The 19,335-nt window shown below is 43.4% G+C and overlaps 1 protein-coding gene and 1 long non-coding RNA gene across 10 annotated transcripts in view; one reads left to right on the top strand and one right to left on the bottom strand.

Moving 5' to 3' along the window:
- Positions 1 to 19,335, top strand: part of Dscam (DS cell adhesion molecule) — a 585,477-nt gene that overhangs the window by 267,377 nt on the left and 298,765 nt on the right. The gene's annotated exons all lie outside the window — the stretch shown is intronic.
- LOC102551331 (uncharacterized) overlaps positions 6,676 to 19,335 on the bottom strand; it is a 34,186-nt gene continuing 21,526 nt past the window's right edge. Inside the window, exons 1-3 of one of the 4 annotated variants that reach the window (XR_005491078.2) lie at positions 8,926 to 18,882; positions 8,582 to 8,682; positions 6,676 to 7,824 (exon numbers count right to left, since the gene is read on the bottom strand). This is a non-coding gene — a long non-coding RNA (uncharacterized LOC102551331). Of the gene's footprint in view, positions 7,825 to 8,581; positions 18,883 to 19,335 lie in introns of those variants that run through there. The other 3 variants (XR_010056079.1, XR_010056080.1, XR_010056078.1) reach the window with 3 other exon arrangements.

The following is a 19,335-nucleotide window of genomic DNA, read 5'->3' as shown; positions in this document are numbered from 1 at the left end:
CAAATACAGAGGCGAATGCCAGCAGCAAACCACTGAACTGAGAATAGGTCCCCTATTGAAGGAATCAGAGAAAGAACTGGAAGAGCTTGAAGGGGCTCGAGACCCCAAAAGTACAACAATGCCAAGCAACCAGAGCTTCCAGGGACTAAGCCACTACCTAAAGACTATACATGGACTGACCCTGGACTCTGACCCCATAGGTAGCAATGAATATCCTAGTAAGAGCACCAGTGGAAGGGGAAGCCCTGGGTCCTGCTAAGACTGAACCCCCAGTGAACTAGTCTATGGGGGGAGGGCGGCAATGGTGGGAGGGTTGGGAGGGGAACACCCATAAGGAAGGGGAGGGGGGAGGGGGATGTTTGCCCGGAAACCGGGAAAGGGAATAACACTCGAAATGTATATAAGAAATACTCAAGTTAATAAAAAAAAAAAAAAAAAAGAAAGGCCCACGGGCAGGCTACTGATGAAGTAGAGCCCAACCTACTTCTCTTACGGTGGCGGAACTTCAGGCTGGCACCTGCCTTATTCAGTTCCCACTTGGGTCCTCTGGGATATGTGAGGCGTTGGTGCTTCCCTTGGTAGGAGCCTTACAGAAGTAGGAAGGGAGGATATTGGGCAGGGTTGGGCTCAGCCTTTAGTATGACACTAATCTAAAGCTACCTGGACCCCTACCAAGAACACAGCCCAAGGACCTCGCACTGCAGGTCCCTCTTAAGGGTTATAGCATCTCAGAATCATCCTTCGGGTGGACAGGGACCTCAGTGTAAACCACACCCAATGCACAGCAATGGCTCTCCCCGTGTCTAACATGATTGTCTCTTGACTGTCTGAAACTCTTGCCCTTTGATGAAGACACCAAGACCACTGGATTAGGATTCACTCTCATGGCCTCATTCAACCTTGATCACCTTTTTAAAGGACCTACTCCGAATGTAGCTGCAATGTTGGGCATCGGGGGGTTCAGTATGTTAAGATTGGAGGGCATGACTTGACATGTAACATAATTTAAAAACAGCAGGACACACACACACACACACACACACACACATTCTCAGCCACACAGACCTGTAAGGTCACTTCACAGATGCTCTTCCTGACCTCATGGCCAATACTTGCAGTCAATGAAGCTGACATGGATTCTCTGGCTAAGGAGTCAGAGCGCCCCCTCCAGAATGGCAGGAAGCCTGATTGCCACTGGGCTGGCCCTTCCAGTACGAAATAGATTTCCATGCTACCTCCTGCTCCTGGTGACTGTCTATCCTTTCTTTAGGGATGCTAGCATCTGGTCCAAGGAGAATGGCACTCTCCCATGCAATATAGATCACCTGCTTTTGTGTTCAGTCTGGCTGCAAAGTCCTTATCTGAGATGCATCTGGTAGTTCTTGCTAGCAGGTAAACCAAGCTGCTATGGCTGATTTTTAGTCTCTGTCTTTCTCTTCCTAGAACCATGGGTGTTCCTAAATAAACCAGTGCTCAATGGGGTTGTTTTATTAGCTGTGGGAACAACCTCAACACTAACTCAGAAGACTGATCCATGCGACCTCAGCAGCAAGCACATCAAGCGCCTTCCTATGCCCATTCTCATCAGTGTGAGGAACTGTGCACACTCATAGCTCTGCCATGGTCACATGCATCAGCTGCCACCCAGGTCCTATACGGTGCTCCATGACTCATCATGGGTGAGTCAGTTATCTTTGAACAGAATGTGGAAGGTTTCAGATAACTGGACAAAGACATGAACACTTACACACACAAATACACATTCTCCCCTCCTTTCTCTCTCTCTCTCTCTCTCTCTCTCTCTCTCTCTCTCTCTCTCACACACACACACACACACACATCTCAGATACACACATACTTTCTCACACACACATATACACATTCATACACACATTTACACATACACAAATATACACCTGCATACATACACACACAACTTATTTCCTCTCACATACATATACACACAAACACATAGACACACACACACATACATACATATATCTGATTTTGAACTATCTGCTGAATCTTCTCAAACATCTGAGTCCACAGGGTGATCTGGCTACTAAAATCAAAGGTGAAACTGTTTCAAAATAATTCTACCTTTTTTTTTTTTAAAAAAAGGAAACAATGTGTCTAATACAATCAGTGTGTGAGTCTCCTGGTAAAGAAGACAAACTTAGGCAGATTTAGGCTTCTAGCTGGGGATGTAGCTAGGGGCAGAGCACTTGGTTCACACTCATTGTCCTGGTTTCATCACAGCATCTCAAAAATAATAAAAAAATAAAATTTGTACAATGATAAAATAAAACATGATTAATTCCCCTAAAGTTTCTTTTGTTTGTTTAAAGAAACTGTTTCCTTTAGAACTGCTTTAAATAGTCCTTAGTGAATTTAAAATATCGTTGAATGTGGAAAAAAAACCTCTCTAGCCCATTTTCTCTGGAACATATGTTTTGAAATGTGATGTAATCCTGCCTTCTAAATTTGGTCATGGACGGACACAGTGTCCACATTCCCTGAATGTGCACAAACTCATTCCTTCAACACGTGCAAATGACATAATGGAACCAAAAACAGCCACAAAGAGAGAGATGATCAGTTCCCCCACAGTTTAAGATCTGCCCTCCTCTCAGCAGAGACACAATGGGGAAAGTACAGCAGGCTCCCCTTTATCCAAGATGCCAGCTTTGTCTGGTATGGAGTTCTGTGGATCTGGTATCTGCACAGAACTTCTTAGCCACTTGATCTGGTGAGATGTGTCTCATGGTTTCCATGCTTCATTTCCCTCACCAATAAAACAAGGAGAAAATAGTGTCAGGCTGTCCCAAAATGGAGTCCCCAAAGATAGCAAGATGCACCTGTGTGGGAATCGGCCTCCATCCACAGGAAATGGAAACACAGTGTTTTATAGTTTTCAGAAGTCACCTGACCCTTTCCTCACAACATCCTCCTATTTTAATGGCGAGACATCCTTATAAAAATCCAAATGCCCCTTTTAGTGGGTCTGTTTTCTCATCTCCTTGGGGACACCCCACAGTTCATGGTGTGTTTAAAGCTTTGTCATTTGACTGCATCATACTTCTGGCTGTTTTATTATCTTCCTAAGCCCCACAGATAGGACCCAGCAAATCAGGTAGCTGTGGAATATTAAACTATTAAATTCGCATGAAGCACGTGGCAGAGGATTAAAAAACAATCTCATACATGCATCATGGGTTAGCTTCACTTTTCCTGGGGGAAAGAACCCCTTCCTCACAATGGGAAATGATGTGGCATTAAAGACCTAGACTTCATTGAGTTATCTGTCCCTGCCTGCTGGGGAAAAGTAGCTTCTCATTTTGGATATGAGAGCCTTCTTCTGCGATAGGAACAGGCTGCCTTTTTACACACAAGGTAAGACCTTCACACAGAAACTCTACATGGATGGGAGCATTGACCATTCATGGTTCATGTTCATCATCTGTCCTTCTAAAAAAGATACAATTCATGGGGCCATACCACTTCTACTTTACCTTCTTGATTCATGTAGAGACAGATGCATCAATAAAGATTGGCCATTGTTAGATGAAATAAGAGAATTTGTGGTGATTTTCACAGACATGTTGCATCCCATAATGACTGAGTTAAGACTGCAAGTGCCTATTCACAGTAATTAACAATGTGTGTGTGTGTGTGTGTGTGTGTGTGTGTGTGTGTGTGTGTGTGTGTAATGTATTGCATGTGTATATATGCCTAGACTAGAGGCAAATATCAGGCATCTTCCTTGATTGCCTTCCGCCATACATTTTAAGGCATGGTATCTCATAGAAACTGATTGGCTGGACTATCTCTACCCCCTAGTGCTAGAATGACAGGAGGAGACCACTATGCCTAGCTTAGGTGTGAGGGCTAAGGATCTAAATTTCGGCTCTCCTGTGCAAGCACTTTACCCACCAAGCTATCTCCTCACCCCAATAGCATTAAGCTTAGAAGTATTCCTTCAAGCTGCATGAATAATTGACCTTAGGGTTGGACTCAAAATGCAGTTGGGTTGGACCTGTTGTTGGCAGAATGGATGGAAGTTCTTGTTCTCTGTTTGCCCGTGGATATAACAATGTTGCTAAATAAAGCAGTGAGCAAACAAGGCAGGCAATTTTAGCATGATTCTGTATGGCCGCCTTGTCTCCAGTGCTGTGAGGACTCTGGGATCTCAGGGGTTCTGTTCTGGTGTTTTCCTGAGAGAAACTTGAACTTGGCAATAATTCTTGATCCTTGTTACAGCTACTGACCTTCCCTTCCCTGGTTGGAAAGCTTTCTGTAGAGTAAAAAGCTTTGTTTTCTCCATCTAAACCTGAAATAAATTAAAACAAACCCACTTAGTTATTTTAAATTAATTACAACATGTATTACATTGTTTCCATTACATTGTTGTGGGGTTTCAGGTGAAAAAGAATCAACTAGAAAGAGAATCTACTGTAAAATAGTCAGGGCTGGAGAGATGCCTCAGTGGTTAAGAACACTGTCTGCTCTTTCAAAGGACCCAGGTTTGATTCCCAGCATCCATGTGGTGGGCTCACAACTGTGTATAACTCTAATCTTAGGACATCTGACGCTCCCTTCTAGTTTCTGCTGGCACAAAGGATACATGTAGCACACAGACATTATTCAGGCAAGCCCCCGATCCCCATAAAATAAAATTCAGAAAATAGAAATGAGTATATAAAAGGTTCACTCTAAACCCAGGGAATGAGAATTTTGAACACGTTGGAAGAGACTTGCTCAGTGATTTTCCCATATGTACAGAATTATATTTTTCTAAAATACTTTCCGCCACGGAGCCCATTAGAGCATCTTCTCATAGAGTCCTATGCTTCATGTTTGTGGAAGAACTATCTATGAATCATTTTTAATGAAGGAAAGGTTTCTTTTGGCTCATCTTAGGATGGAATTCACCTCATTGTTCGGAGAAAGGCAGGCACAGTGTCCACAGCTTGAGGCAGTTGGACACACTGGGGCAGGAGATGCAGAGGGGTGAATGGTGGCTCTCTGCTCACTTGCTGCACCTTTCAATAACTGTTAGGATGTGTGGCTATAAATGACGTACAATAAAATTAATAATGTGTTCCTTACCGACATGAATTTACTGCCATCTGTTATATTATCTCTTCAGGCACCTACTTTGATTTTTCTAAAACATGGTCATGTTTGAAGTCATGAGAGGTCCCTTAGCCTGTATTTCCTTCCTCAATATGTGTTAAAACTTCAGTCCATTCTAACCATGTAAATACTCCTGACTCCAGTCACATGATCTCTGTGACTGTATTTCCTCTGCTTATTTTGGACATCTAAGGCACTCACGTTCCAGAGCACAGATCAATGTTCTGTGAGATCATTTGCTGGTGGATATACCAGTCCTAATTTGTTTTCCTGGGAGCACCGCAGAGCAAGTACGTGAGGGATGCTTGGCACACTGCAGGCCACACCTGCAGCCCACAGCCTCTGACACCAGTGAAACTCCCCCACCCTTCCCTGGGTGACGGTCCCCTTTTCTACAGCTGCCTGCTGTTTTCCCCTTGCTGGCTCCTGTCAGCAGTGTTCAGTTTCCACACTGTTGTTCTGAGAAAGGCTGCTTAAGGCATGTCTTTAAGAATTTCTAAATATAAATTTTGGAAAAAAAAACCCCAAAAACATCCTCTCTGAAATAAAAAAAAAAAAACTAATGTTCTTATATCTTGTTTTATTGTTTGTTCGAGACAGGATATCATTCTCCCGAGGGTGACCTTAACTCCTTATGCAATAGGGGATGTCCTTGAACATCTGACCCTCCTGTCTCTACCTCTTCAACCCTGGGGCACAGATACATACTGCCATCTCCATATTCCTAGAGTCCAGCCTTTTGCCACCTATGTGTTGGTTCTGGGGACTAATGCTCATGTAGGACTTTATGTGGCAGATACTTTTCTGATCAGAGCCTTCTGTCAGCCTAATTAAGCCTTTCTTTTCCTTTTCTTGTATGTGCACACATGTGCTTGCATTTCCCGGGGCAGGTTTACATGCCCTATGCGCTTATGCACAAGGATGCCCAAGGTGGATTTTGGGTGTCTTCCTCAATTATTCTGTATTGAGACTGAGCACAAGCTCACATTTTGGCTAGTATGACTAGCAGCCTGGTGTGGGATCCCCTCTCTCTAGCATCCACGAGCTAGGATTACAGTCAAGATGCCATATGCAGGTGGCTTTTTCTTAGGACCAAAGGATCTGAACTCCAATTTGTATGCTTTGTGTAACAAGCATCTTATTCCTGTGTTATCTCTCAGCTCCCAAATAAAGGGCCATACTTCTAAGACACCAGACACCAAGGGAGAAATGGCCATAGGTCATAGGAAGTGAGGACCTGGGTTTCAGTTCTTACCTCACTGTGAAATTTACACCTGTTGGGTACCTGCAATTCCTGAATCGCTCCAGGGTTCTGTAGGCCAAACCAAAGTAGGACCCCATAGTCCCCCTTGCAGTTCCTGGTTTCAGAGAAGGGGTCTGTGTTTATGGATATTTCATAGTAACTCAGAATCATTGATTCCCTCAGTGGTATTGCCCTTCTGTTTCAAAGCTTTGGAATTCACTGGTAAACTAGTTTGTCACTGCTTAGCTGGGAGTTCCCTCCCTCCCTCTCACTGTTTTGAATGATCCTGGTAAGTCCAACTTTGCCTTTTTTCTTTATTGAGCTCCTCAACAGGCCACTGCTTGTTAAAAAGTCATTTTACATGACTGCAAAATTAACAAGTCACACTTCCAAATACATAAGACCATCAGATTTCATTTCCAACATGTACAAAAGTATTGATTCTTTGCTTTATCCCCCAACATTAATCATTATCTCTTTAAAAACTCATTTCCAATTTGATAAGAAAATTAATTCCATGCTTTCATTCAGGCTTCTGAGTATCTACTTTCCAGCGAAGCACATGATTCTGAAAATAAAGCACCTGCTCTATCACATACTTGTTTTATGGCACACATACAAAGAACAGCCAAGAGCGAGTAGTAAAGGTTTTGATCAATGTATGAATGAAGATAATTAAACTGTAGCCATTATTTTAGGGATTAATTGCTTGTGCGTATGAATGTGCTGGACATTTTTAAGGGGCTTTGCATTAGACGAAGAGAGAAACAAATCAAATAGTTTTATACAAGTCACATGTCCTAGGGTAGGAAGCATCTCACATTCTAATGAGCCTGCTAAACTCAGAGGATCATTTCTTGGCTCTCTCAATACAGATTAGGAGTTACGATTAATGTGGGGGCCCTCTGGTGGCCAGAGTAAATGGCTTTAGATGCTGACTAGGTATTTCCTTGTTGGCTTAACTTCTCATTTCTCAAGATCCAGTTATTTTTAAAGTTGTTGAAAATATATTCTTAAAACAACAACAGTGATCGTTTGAGTTGTGATGCACAGTAGGGAGCTTGCCTACCACACAGGACCAGTGGGGAGAGACATCGAGCTCCAACACCATAAGAACAAAAGACAGCAAAAGAAGTGACCAGAGCCAACTAAGTCCTAGGACTTTACAGTGCAGCTGCTTGGAGAATGTCAGTGATCTTGCCCAGCATGACCAAGCCTTCGCAAGTGCATCAAGTGACCATCAAGTCACAGCCTCATGTCGGGCCTTAGATGAGCACAGCATCCTTGGAGGACAGAGGATATGGTCCCATGGCATCTCTGAAGGTCTCTGAGTGGAGTGGATATGCAGAGTGGTGCACTGGCTACCTGCAGGGTCAGGAAGGTCAGGATTATATTCCTTCCATTGTCAGGGAGAGCAGGATGAGAAGGCAGGAGAAGGTGTATGTCTGTGGAAAGAAGGAATTAGCATTAAAAACATCTCAAACTTGGAGATAGGCTGCTTAAAGACAGTGATTTCCCATCACTAAGTGTTGAAGTTGAGGACAGGTCCCATGTCTCAGAAGCACTTAGGGTGGGACTCCTGCTCCTAGTATAGATGACAGGGACCCTTCCACTCCTCCCACCTGGGGCTGAAGGGCTGTGACCACATGGGAGCTGATGATGTCGGAACCTCATTAAATCCATACATTTCAAGGAAAAGTGAGAGGGGGCACAAGGAGACTCAGGCCTGGACTTGAGTCCAGGCAATCTGCCTCCAGCTGCAGGAAGTCAGTTGGATCCAGGATACAACTTGCCTTTGTCCCTGCTGAGAGCACAAAAGCTGGACTTATTTCTGTTCAGCCACTGAGTTTGGAGTTTCACATAGGCCTGTGAAGTCTGCTGTTGCCTTTGTATTGTCGGCCCTGTGACCCTGCCTGCATGTGACCCTGCCTGCACCCTTGAACTGTGACCCAGAGTAACTCTCCCTGTCCCTAGTTGCTTTTCTCAGAATATCATATCACAGCAACAGGAAAAGAATCTAATTCTTCATAGCAGTGAGGAACAACAGAACACCGAAAACCTATTATGGGATGTGTGGACTGATTTATAAAGGTCCTGAGAGTCTTGCTCCTGCTTACAAGGACTTGGAGTTTTATTTTAGGTGCCACTGAGAGGAGCCATTACTGTTTTAAGCAGGAGATAGTAAAACACAGTCTTACTTACATGTTTAAAAGTTGGTTCCGGTTATTGATGACAGGGTGTGATAATGAAGACAGGAGAATGGAGGTAAATGGGAGTCTGAGTTGTACTTGGAGTTAGGCTACCTGTGAGGATGGAGAGTGGAAAGGAGTCTAAGCAAAGCAGAGACGAGATATAGTGCTTAGGGATCCTTTCCACTTGGAACGCACATGCAGGTCGAACAGAGAGGCAGTATGGTAGGTGGGTAGGTGGGTAGGGGAGGGACTCGTGGACCAAGGCTAGACTCAGATAGAGCACTTGCAAGAATCCATTTGTCTTATTTAGACCCCGCTCTCAGTCTTCTCCCCCAGATGGGTGACTTAACTTACTTGTCTTGTTCATTCCATCTCATCCTTGTGGCCAAGGTTTTCCTGCAACCTCAGAGTCATCTTACAAAGCCCTTGGTGGTGATGCTCAGGCAGCAGGGGAGACCGGAACTTGGAGTCAGGGAGGGAGTTGGAGTCATGTACATACTCATGTCCCCATGATGAGGTCACAGAAAATTGATCACCTCTGAGTGATGCCATGGGTGAGCCTGGAAGGAGACTCAGCCAGAGGGGAAGGGAATAACAGCAAAGAAATCAGAAGCAGGCATTGTTTCGGAAGAACAGCAAGCCCAAAGACGAGAGCCTGGTGCTTGTTTTTAAGATAGGGTACTTGGAGCAGACGACTGCTTGCTTGCACCTTGGTGGACCAGACTTATGGATAGAATGGGTCAAGCCTGACTCCTTGTGACCCATTCTTTCAGCAAGGCCCTCACGTGCTGGGGGCTCCATAGGCTCCCTCAGACAGTGACTCCCGCTGGGCCAAACATCCAGGTACATGAGCCTCTTTAGGACTTCTTGGGCTCAAATGGTAATCTTGGGGTTCTAGGCATTTATCTTCAAGGGATGCGTCTACTCAGCCAGCATCCTGTTAACAAAGGTGTGTGTTTAGTGCTCCTGTGGCTCTTACAAGAGTTCCTCGTGTGCATTCCTTTTTTCCCTACTGGGAATGGAATCCAAACTCCAGATTCCAGAGTGGTGTTTGTCTACAGGTGGACAGCCCAGTCCTACCTTCAGCCTTTTCAGTCACTTCACAGGGTTATCCATCTGTGACAGTTTCTAGTTGGTTGGTGCTCATGCATTTTTCATATGCAATTTTGTTGTATGCAAATAGCGGTAATTACCCTCTACTTTTTAAACATGCAGGCTTCTAATTCTCTTATCAAGCTGAATGCTGGCACATCCATCCCCTCAGTATCTATCCCTTCCCTTCCTCCTCTCTCAGCTTGTGTGTTGATCTTCTTTACGTGGTTAAATATATTTTGTTCATTGTTTTAAAACTTCAGATTTCTTTATAGGTCCTCACATCCATTCAGCCCATTTCACATGACTTCTGAGTCTTGTGTTTTTACTGCTTTCCTTTGGCTTCCCGTGTCTTTGATGACTCTAAGTGCTGCCTATGAGGGCGTTGAGTCTCTGGTATATTTTTTGTTCATTGCTTCTTTTGCTTTGCTGTGTGGATTTTTTCCATCATTCAGTCTGTTGCTTTCACCATTTCTTTTCATTCACGCTATCTGTACAATATACAAGGCGACGGGATTTCTTCCAAGCACCGTGTTTGCCACATCACGTGGGTTCTGATATGAAATGTGCTTCTGAACATCAATTTTCCAGCTGCTCTTGAATCTCTACCTTGGCTTCCTTTGAGACTCCAGGTGGTAAAATCCCATGAAGTTAGTTTCATCACATGAGTCGAGAGTGTAGTCTGCTTCCGACCGTTTCCACTTGCAAAAGTTTAATGAACTCTTTCTGACATAATGTCTTCAAGATTGACATCTTTTCCTTAGGTACTGAAAGGAAAGGGAAAGATCTGTCTCCGGGTTATGGAATTAGTTAAGTTACAAGCAGGTCTGTTCGCTGTGCTGGTTAAGCCTCTGTTGTCTCTGGGGCTGTGTGCTCAGCCTGTTCTTTCCTGACATTAGACCTCTGCTCTTCCTTTCTCTCTTACATTTTGCTTTATTTACCTTGATTTTTCCTGAGAGGCAGGAGGGGCCGCCACACCTCCTCTGACTGTCTGGCAGATTTCACCATGAGGTCCTGTCACACGGATGCTCTTGACCCTTTTTTGAGCTTGTCTGCTATTCAGGGCATGGCTATAGCTACCTAAGCACACATACTTCTTATGCCTTTGCCCATCTCTAACGATGGAGTGCTAAAGTTTAACACAACAAGGTAAAATCGGGGGTTTAATACAGGAGATTTTTTAGACTTGCACCACACCCGATTCTGCCTTAGGCATCCTGCCTGCTGCTTCAGCTTTGTTCTGTGCTGCAGCTTGTGTGCCCTCTTTGAGTATGGACTACACAGGGTGGTTTAATGGTTGTAATGGCTAGCTCTAACTACTGAGTGGTAGGCTGTATTTGCCCTTCGTCTCTAGGATATCAGCCATGTGCAGCAATGGTGGGCCCTGACCAGCTTTATTTGGGGATAGTTTTACTGGTTCCCATTCCACTTATATGTGCAGTTTGATGATGTTATTTCAGTAGAGGATCTAAGGACATTCAATATCTCATTACAAACATCCCTCTACAGCCCACTCTTATTTCCCTTCTCTGTTGATTTTTTCATTTAAATTTTAAAATTTTTGAGAATTTCATTCATGAGTACTCTATTTACATCATTACAACCCTTCCCTCTCCCACCTCTCCAACTCCTCCCTGTCCCTCACCGTTCCTTTTCAAACTCATGACCTGTTTTTCTTTAATTATTATGATTACATATTTACGTTTATATCCAATCCCAAATGGTCAGCCATGTTCACACAATCACACAGAAACAAACACACACATATAGATTTATATTTGTATATATGAATATATGTGCATATTATATATTATGTATTACACAATATGTTATGTTATATATTATATTACATGTTATATCATCTTTACCATCCACTTATCTGCATCTACTATCTATTATATCTTGCTCCCTGATCTGTATTGTCTGTCTGTTATCTATCAATTTATCACCCATCTTCCTGATTTTGCCACTGTTGTTAACTTTCTGCTCCAATTCTTTCTTTCTCAAAGTCTGTCTTCTTTCAGTACGACGTGGCTCTCGCTCAGTCATTTTCTTTAGTTCCTCTTCCTTGTGCTTTCTCTTCTCTCCCTGCTTCCTGTCTTTCCCTTCAGCCTTGCTTCACTATTCCTTTCATTACACATTTGCCAAAGTTTTATGACATAGCACAGACGAGTCTTAAACTCACTCTGTAGCCCAAGCTGGCCTTGGCTTTTAGCAGTCCTTCAGTTCAGGATCTGGAATCACAGGCATACACACAATGACAGCTTCATTGCACCACTGTCCTTGGGGTCATGCACATGCCCTGTGGTTCACAGGGCAGCAGGCTCCATTACTGACATGCTCTTCACATTCAGGGCCTCCATCATGAAGACAGGGTACACTTGGACCTCAGGGGTAGATCAGAAAACAGGAAATCACCTTTATGCATCGTGAGTTGACTTTGCCATGGTGTTAGGCTGTCTGAGTGTCTCACAAATGTCTTTCTGTTTCGGTCTACAATCGTACTTACTTCATGAAGTCCTCGCTCCAAATGGGTCGGCACTTGATGAACATTTGTGGACATGGATCTTGCACTATAAGTCTGTGGGGGGTAGAGATGTGAATAGTTCCAGCCAAGACCTTTCCTCACTCCCTTTACTGTATTAATACAGCACGGGAAACCTTAGGTAATATGAGGACCAACTTTACCTGTTCTTCTGTTAGTGAGCAGTTTGTCTGATCTTCTCAGGTTTGCTCATTTCTCAGGAGTACAAGCATGGTTTGTTCTCTATGTAATGAGCACTTTCAGATGCTAAGTGGTTCTTCATCGAAGGTTATCTGTCCTTAAATGCGTCTTCTTGGCATGTGATATGGTCTCGAAGAACTAGCTATTACACTTTTATGATTTTAGATTGAATGTATCTGTCATTTTCAGCAGTGTGTCCCTGGTGTTAACATCAACCAAAGCTCCAGTGGACTGCCAAGTTCTCAGAAAGGGCGTGGCCAGGCACCTGAGAAGAGAGATTCTCCACTGAGGGATTGCAGAGATCAGATTGGCCTGTGGCCATGTGTGTGTGTGTGTGTGTGTGTGTGTGTGTGTGTGTGTGTGTGTAATTGTCTTGTTGTTGATCGATGAAGAGAAACCAGTAACCACTAGTGGTGTCACCCCTGGGCATGTGGTCCTGGGTTGTATAAGAAAGCAGGCCGAGTAAGTCATAGGAGCAAGCCCATAAAAAAAACACTCCTTTGTGACCTTTGCTCCAGTTCCTGCCATGAGCTCCAGCCCTAATTTCTCACAGTGATAAATTGTGACCTGTAAATGTAAAGTGAAAGCCCCCCCCGCCCTCCAGGATATTTTTGGTAAGAGTGTTTTATCACAGCCACAGAATGAAACTAGAACAGCAAGCACAGCAGCAAATGAAGGAGGGCGATCAAAACTCTCTGGTATGGTTTGGAAAATGTAAAAAAAAATAAAAAATAAAGAAAAAAACCTCCATTTTGTTGTTGTTGGAACTTTGTCCATGGGAGGAATGAAGTCATTATCAGTTGGAATGCAAAATCTACCAGCACGGCACACTTCCACTTGCCAAAGTGCCCTCTTCTAGAGTAACATGGCAGAGAAATTTTTGTCACACTGAGACATGACAAGCCTGTGAGAGTTGCTTTTCAGTGGGTGTCCTCTTCTCTCCTCAGGAAAGCATGCCTCCTGGAGGAGAGAGAGGCCGTTTATCATCTGTGAGTGCCTGAGTATAGGAACCAGATACACAGCTGACATACTGAGCTTCATCCTACATGACAATAATACATTTGACAGTGTGCACATACATACATATAAATATGCACACTCACATGCACACACATGCATACTCACATGGATGCACATGCACACACATGTACATATACATGCATACTCACATGCACATATGCACACATGCATACCACAAAGCTCTTACTATTCAGAAACTGGTAGGAAAGCCATGTTTCTCTCTCACATAGAAAATATTACAAATATCAGAATTTATTTCTAATCTCTCTGAGTTTAATATGGAATTATCTGATTATATCTAATTCAACTGAAACACAAGCTACTAATTTCAGCCCAAGCCGAGATTTTGCAGATTTCTGTCATTTCTCTTGCATTTAGTTTAACATTTGGCACAGATCCTAGCTCAGACATTCTTTGCAGCTGGGTTACCCAGTGCCAGCTCTGACAGGAAACTGTTTGCCTTGTGCATCAAAAGGAGAAAGAAAAACAAAGGTCAAGACAATCCTGGTGTTTCTTCACTTCTCTCCCACTAGTGGAGGTTTCCTAGATTGATGATGCCTCAGGCAGAGTGACCCAGATTGACTGCTGGAACGCTAACACCATACAGTATATGTGAATAAAACCTGGAACGCTCTATTGGCAGTCACCTAGTGTATTTCATGCTTTGAATAAAATTAAGTTTATTAAGATAAGTATATTTTATTCATTGCATGTTATCTGTATATATATATGATAATATATCTATGCATATCTGGACAGTACATGTGCATGGGTGTAGTGGCTGAGATTGATTTCAGGCATCCATTTCTGTCCATGTTAGTTTGTGAGACAGAGTCTCTCATAGAACCTGGATTTCACTGATTCAGCCAGTCTGGCTGGTCAGGAAATTCCAGAGAGCCACTGTGTTTGCCCGAAGTGATAGAGTAAGGTCATACATGGCTTACTCATGATTCTTCATGGCTGCTGGGGACCGGAATTCAGTTCTCTGTGCTGAACTGAATGAGCCAGCCTGTCTCCTAGGTCCCTATTTTTTAAAATATAAAAAGTGTACACCATGAAATAAAAGCAGAATGTGGTATTATGAGTATTTAAAATTCTACTTCAACAAATTGCTTAAACCCTCTCCTGTTCTTACGTGTATTTCTCACAGTGCAGCTTATGAAAGGTAAGAGTTCCTCAGAAATTAACTTAGAGTGCCGAACACTTATTTTATTTCACACATCGGACTGATGTCATCCCCAGGCATCTTCCTAGACCTTCCTTCATTTCAGTATTAGTCGCTTTTCTGTTGCACCAAGGCCAAGACAACTTAAGGAAGAGAGAATTTATTTTGGCTCATGGTTCCAGATGGGATCCATCTGAATCCATTCAGGTACGGTTGGCTTCTGGGAGCCCAATAATCCTCCAGAATCATGTGGGGCCCAGGAGGACTTCAGGGCATCTTGGTATAACTTCTGTGTGAAATCAAATGGAATTTGAAACTGACTGATGTTCCTATTTAAACTGTATTTCCATTGTTAATGGGGTTCTGCTAAGATACTAAACACGTCACCTCTGCTGGTGTTTGAGGTGGGGATACTGGTGTTTTATTTGTTCCACTGGTGACCTGGACCCAGTACGCTATAGATTGTTAATGTGATGTTCTATGTTTTTTAAAAAGATTTGTTTGTTGTTCTTTATGGGTGTTTGCATTCATGAATCTATGTACATCACATGCATGCAGTGCCCTCAGAGTTCCTGGAACTGAAGTTACAGACTGTTGTGAACTGCCATGTGGATGCTGTAATTGAACCAAGATTCTACGGAAGAGAAGCCACTGCACTGAAGCACCGAGCCATCTCTCCAGCCCCAGTATTATGCGATTCACTCTTTAAATAAGGGGTGATATTGCTCAGTCAGTAGATTTCTTGATGTCCAAGTAGGAGGAACTGAGGTCATATGCCACCTGTATGCCAAAAGCCAATCAGGGTGTCGAATGGCAGAATTCCAGCCCTGGGGCTGTGGAGACAGGCAGAACCCTGGGCTCATTGGCAAGCCAGCCTCACCTACTTGGTGATCTCCAAACCAGTGAGAGATTTTGTCTCAAAAACTGAGGAGTTGACCATTAGGTGTGTGTACTGCTCTGGCAAAAGACTAGGGTTCACTTAGATCAATCATGTTGGCTACCTCACAAATGCCTGTAACTCCAGCTCTGGAGGATTCTATGCCCTGACCTTTACATTCATGGCCATATACCCCCAACCCCATACACAATAACACATATGCATGTATGTAATTTTAATATAAAGATAAATCCTAAAAATATTGAAGTGTAAGGCTCCTGAATGTTGACCTCTGAACACCTATGCCCATATTCACACATATTCTTCAAACTTGCACATTCACCCATACCTAAACGCACACACACACACTACGGATGAACTGTTTTGATGTAATGGCTGATCACATAAACCTGACTTTTATCTCAGTGACAAAGGACCCTAATCACGAGACATGGTGCCACAGGGATCTGGCTTCCCCAGCAGGCACACAGATGGGAGCACAGACCACCCGACTGGCATCCCAGAATGCAGCTGGAGTTCCAAACCTTCTAACTTTCAGTGAAGCCATATGCAGCAGTCTTCTTAATTAGGAGATGTTACAGTTTGCCAGACACTGAATAAAGCTAAGAAAGAAAGGCTTCTCAATGGCTTCGTGGACACTCTAATGTAGCATAAATCCAATCCGGAAACATTATGTGTGTTTATTCTCGCAGTGATATAAAGTTAATTAAAACTTTGCTTGGAACTCTTATTTTGAAAGAAGCAAGCACTGTTGCTGGTAAAACAAGTAGTTAAGTGGTATGCATAAATTAGCCGATTCTCAACCTTAGCAACACTTCATCTCAGCTCCATGACATGGTCCACACAGATGTGATGAGAAGCCATCTACATTGCTTCAGAACATTCAGTGTTTCACCACCAACTGCATGGTTCTGACAAAAGAAAATGTCACATGTTGCATCTACTGGCTTTGTGCTTTGTTCGTGCACACATACACATGCTCACAAACATGCACTCACATACTTGAGCATATGCATGCATATATATATATATATATATACACACACACACACACACACACACGAGCATACACACGTCAAGTACACACATGCCCACACACCCACAGAAACACAAACATGCTTGAGCTCACACGTGCAAATATTCACATGTATGAGTATATGTATGAACACATGCACAAGCACATACATGCATATGCAGATTAACTAACTTAACAAGTGAATCCTAACATTGCTACCTGAGACAGATTTCAAGGCTGTCTCCATCTTGGCATGCTGGTTCTGCACATATTCTTGTAGAGGTTCATATGCAGGTCTTATATATGAACTCTTCATGCTATGTTTTTAATATGAGTGCATATGACCTAATATTTTCTAACACACCATTTCCTCATCTGCATAGCATGAATCACTCCCTTTATCAACAAATTCTTTGCCCTTACTCCTTTGGAGGTGACAATTAAGCACATATGTGCTTGTGCGTGGGCTCACACATGTACTCATATATGCGTGAATATATGCATTGTTCATATCCTCCATGCCCTGGTCCTGTGGTTAAAACAAGACAAACATTAGGCAAACAAACAAGTCACAAGGTCACATCTGTAAGAAATGCTATGAAGTAAAAGGATGTGGGGGATGGCGTGCCAGGGAAGAAGAAACAGGTAGCAATGAGTTGGAGAATAATTCAGGCAGTGACCTACATGAGCAAAGCCCCAGGCACCAGTAGTGAGGGAGAGAAGATATGAACACAGGGAGAAGATGTGTGTAGATAAGTCCAGTAGCCAGGGGAACAGGAAGCTATATGGGAATATAAAGACAGAAACTCTGAGGAAGCTTCTTAGGAGGATGGTAAATTCAGTTTATGCTGAGGCCCAGGCAAGAGGCAGGTCATGAGCCCTCAGAACAAGAAGCTCATGGGTGACCTTGGCAGGAGGAAGCTCAGAAGACTGAGGTGTGAAGGGCACAGCCCTTCATTGTGCAATGATGGATCCGACCTTACATATTGAGCCCCTATCGTGGGACATTGATCATCTGTTGTTTTTGTTCCTAAAACAAACTGGAGACAAGGTGTTGCCCGCCATCTTCATTTTATGATATAATGAAGTCTCAAGTCACATAGCTTGTCCATGGCCATGTTCTACCCTCACCCCTTCTAGGGATTAGGAGGATCAAGGTCCACTTATTCTGACAGCATTCTGAGAACAAGCACGTCACTCAACTCAGCCAGCCCTCCTCCTTATATTGCTGACACCAAACAACAGCAAATTAAAGTTTTTCCTCAGACCGATCCAGAAATGCCCATTCACCCAGGAACCCTGTAGAATGTTGTTGTCTGAAATGGTAAGTCAGTAATGGTGGCGAGACCTTTGTCATTGAGGTTGTCTGAGACTGTAATGAATCACTATGACTTTACAATTCCTGAGGGGTAAGAGAGTGGACAATACTCTGTGGTCTGTTGTTGCATGAAATATAAGAAGGCACCATCCCACGCTAAAGCCGGCTGCTCTTTGGCCCTGCATATTGAGCTCACATTCCCAGCTATCTGCTTCCTGTGGTTAGCTGTCACAAATCTCCCTAACCAGGTAAAATCAAAAGTGCACACCTAGATGGGGCTAATTATTATTTAATCATCTAAGAAATCCCCAATACTTCTGACTCCCAGAACTGTGTTTCTGACTCCTCTTCCTCTCCTATAGGTTCCCTCTGATCTTCTCCTCTTGGTCTCGTCCTGTCTCTCTGTACTGGTCTCTAAAACTCTCAGCCCGCCTTCCTTTTCCACTGCCCAATCACAGGTTCTTGCCTTATCTCGTGACTGCCCTCACATGCATATAGATAGTAATCGACATTTTCCCTTTTGTCCAGTTAAAAGGCTCTTTCCTCTCAAATATAAATGGAACACAACTATTACCATTTTGTAAACCATAAAGTATAAAATACACCTAAACTCTTGTAGCTTGAAGTAAAAAATATGAATCCCACGCTACCCGGCAGACTGGCCAACCTGTTCTCATCCTGACAGAGTCTCTGACTCAGAGCTCTGAAATCTCCCCACCCACAAGTTCCCCTGGCAGGTTGCTGCCACGCCAGCCACATGCTTCCAAATTACCACTGTTATTTGGGGTGCACTTCTCACAACCCCACGCTTTGATGCAGTACCTTTCTCTCTGGAACCCAGTTGAGTCACTGTCTGAAGGAAAATACCACACAAACTGAGTTTAGAATCAGCAGGTAACACAATCGTTGGGTGCAGCATCCTAATTTGTAAGCTATTCTAAGATACAAATCCTCCGATAGTGGATCCCAGAGGATCAGCTGCCTGAATTGGGGAAGGGAGGGAGTTCAGCTACCTACATTTATTCCTCCATCATCTCTTCTGTACAAAAGACCTGTCTTTTCTCTTGCTTCCCCTCTTCCCCTCTCCGACCCGGAAGTCCCGCCTACTTGCCCAGTGATTGGCTCCTTGAAGTCTTTATTCATTAGGGAAGGTTCTGCCACATCCTGTTGCTTCCAAGATACATGTGAGGTGCCAGGCACAGTCTCTGCCTTCAACAAATCTTTTCCTTGTATTCTGGGATAATTTTGGTCGGATGGAATCACAAGCTATACCTTACATCATGTTTGTTGATTAAATGAGACTACAGGGATTTAGGGTTGAAAATGAGTACTATCTTACGTTTCAAACCCTACCCCAGTAACTCAATCATGGTCAGTCTGTGCAGACAGTAGATCACATTCTCTGTCCCCATCTTCCTGATCCAAGATATGTCTTTCCTGCCAGGATTTAGTTTAAATTGGGATTTAGTATCCAACCAGAGAGGACAGAGCAGGATGGTGGCTCCATTTCAGTGTTGGGTTGGATGTGGCA

This window comes from Rattus norvegicus, chromosome 11, assembly GCF_036323735.1.
Source record: "Rattus norvegicus strain BN/NHsdMcwi chromosome 11, GRCr8, whole genome shotgun sequence".
Lineage (NCBI taxonomy): Eukaryota > Metazoa > Chordata > Mammalia > Rodentia > Muridae > Rattus > Rattus norvegicus.
The sequence above is the reverse complement of the archived record's forward strand: the minus strand, read 5'-3'. Positions and strand labels throughout refer to the sequence as shown.